Below are 2500 nucleotides of genomic sequence, written 5' to 3' on the forward strand. Positions count from 1 at the left end.
TCACGCGTCCCCCCTCTCCTCTCTCTCTATCTCTCTCTCTCTCTCTCTCTCTCTCTCTGGGCGTAATGAGATACTGATAAGACCCTATTCCAGGTAAGAGCCACTTATGCCACCCGTGCCCTATGAGGAGTGTTACGTGTAGTAAGGTATTTATGTATGTTCGTGCATTTACTTGTACCCTATATATATATATATATATATATATATATATATATATATATATATATATATATAATAATATATATATATATATATATATATATACTATAAAATCACAAAGTAAGCACGTGATTTTGTTTACCAGCAAAAGCCACAGGGAAATAAAAAAAAAAAAAAAAAAAAAAGACAGCGCCAAGTACTTTCGTGTATTTACCCGAAGATGTGGTAAATACACGAAAGTACTTGGCACTCTGTCTTTTCTTTTTTAAAAATTTTCCCTGTGGCTTTTGCTGATATATATATATATATATATATATATATATATATATATATATATATATATATATATACATACATATATATATATATATATATATATATATATATATATATATATATATATATATATGAATATTCACTGGTATGCAAATAGGATACTTCATTTAGTTCCACCATCACTTCCAACAGTCTTACTCGCCATTTTATGAAAATTATTTTTTCATAGCGGGAAAAAGTCTCGGTTTTATTCTATAAGCTAAAGCAATGTTCTTTCTTTACTCGGATTCGATAAAGGCAAATTGTGCGAAAAAAGATTAGAGCTTGTTGTATCATCTTCCGTGGGACATTTCAGTCAGTCACCTGAGCGAAGATTACTGGACCGTCAGTATTGAGCGAAGACAGAAACGGTAAATCCAGGTCTTATAAAATAAGAATATCCCGTCATTTATTTTTCTCCCTCTTAAAGGAGATGGCCATTTAGAAATCCCAACTAAAAGAAAAGACAGTACCTAATACGACCTATGTTTTTTCATGCACTTGAGTTTAGAGTTTAAAAAAAACACTGACAGACAGCCAGTGGAAAGTTGTTTCGAGGATAATAGAAAAAAAAACGAAAAAAGGAATACTTTCATCTTAATGAAATAGAGACGAGGAATAAATAGTGAGCATATATATAAATGCAACGTTCTTAAGTGGGATATTTATAAATGCAAAGATCTTCCTAGGTGGGATATATATAAATGCAAAGTTCTTCCTAAGTGGGATATATATAAATGCAAAGTTCTTAAATAGGATATATAGAAATGCAAAGTTCTTAGATGGGATATATAGAAATACAAAGTTCTTAAATGGGATGCATATAAATGCAAAGTTCTTCCTAAGTAGGATATATATTAATGCAAAGTTCTTCCTGAGTGGGATATATATAAATGCAAAGTTCTTCCTGAGTGGGATATATATAATGCAAAAATCTTCTTAAATGGGATATATATAACTGTAAAATCTTCCTAAGTGATATATATATATAAATGAAAAAACTCTTCCCGAGTAGGTATATATAAAATGTAATGTTCTTAAGTAGGATACATATAAATGCAAAGCTCTTAAGTGGATATATTATATATATATATATATATATATATATATATATATATATATATATATATATATATATATATATATATATATATATATATATATACTATAAATGCAAAGCTCTTCTTAAGTGGGAACAAACTCCTGATAAGTATTTTAACCGTTTCATCAAAAGTGAAAATTACTCGTCAAGGTGTTTGCCGAGACGTTACTACCGAAATTAGAGACCAAAACCCTTGAGAGAGACTCTCGGGCATTTATCACTCTTCGAAACCAGCTCGTTGCAAGGCAATAAAGTTTTAACGAAGGCCTTAGTTCTTGATTAGTTTGAACTCTCTCTCTCTCTCTCTCTCTCTCTCCTCTTTTTCTTTTTCTCTCTCTCATTTAATTCTTTCTTCATTTTCCTTCTTTTTTGTTCTCCAGAATCTTGCTTTGCAACCAATTTCAGCTATAGTATACATCAACTGCGCATTTGATGTCTAGACCAAATCGCTTAAGACGCTCCTGATTAGCTGTTGGTAAGCCAATCACAGGGCTGGAAACTCTCAGTCTCTTGAGAGAGTTAACATAGTCTGAGAGTTTCCAGCCCTGTGACTGGCTTAACAACAGACAATCAGGAGCGTCGTAAGGGACTGGCCTAGACATCAAATGCACGGTTGATGTGAATCTAGTGTAGTTCATGTCGTCTTTCTTAGCCTATTTTGTTGCTAAAGAAAGACAGTTGGAGAAATTAAGTTGAATTAATCTTTGTCAAAACGAGATAGATCAGATATGTCCTTTATTTCCCTGCGTAAGATGCTGCCTAGTAAACTGGAATAAATGCTTCCTGGTTAAGGTACCGCCCGAGGCACAAGTTCACTATGAAACATATGTCCTCATATTAGCAAGATATATAAATAAGGGAAAACTGCCAGATATGTAACCTCATCCACGTATTATATTTTAAGATTCCAGAAAGTGAAGTGCC

The sequence above is a fragment of the Macrobrachium nipponense genome, chromosome 10 (genome assembly GCF_015104395.2).
Source record: "Macrobrachium nipponense isolate FS-2020 chromosome 10, ASM1510439v2, whole genome shotgun sequence".
Classification (NCBI taxonomy): domain Eukaryota; kingdom Metazoa; phylum Arthropoda; class Malacostraca; order Decapoda; family Palaemonidae; genus Macrobrachium; species Macrobrachium nipponense.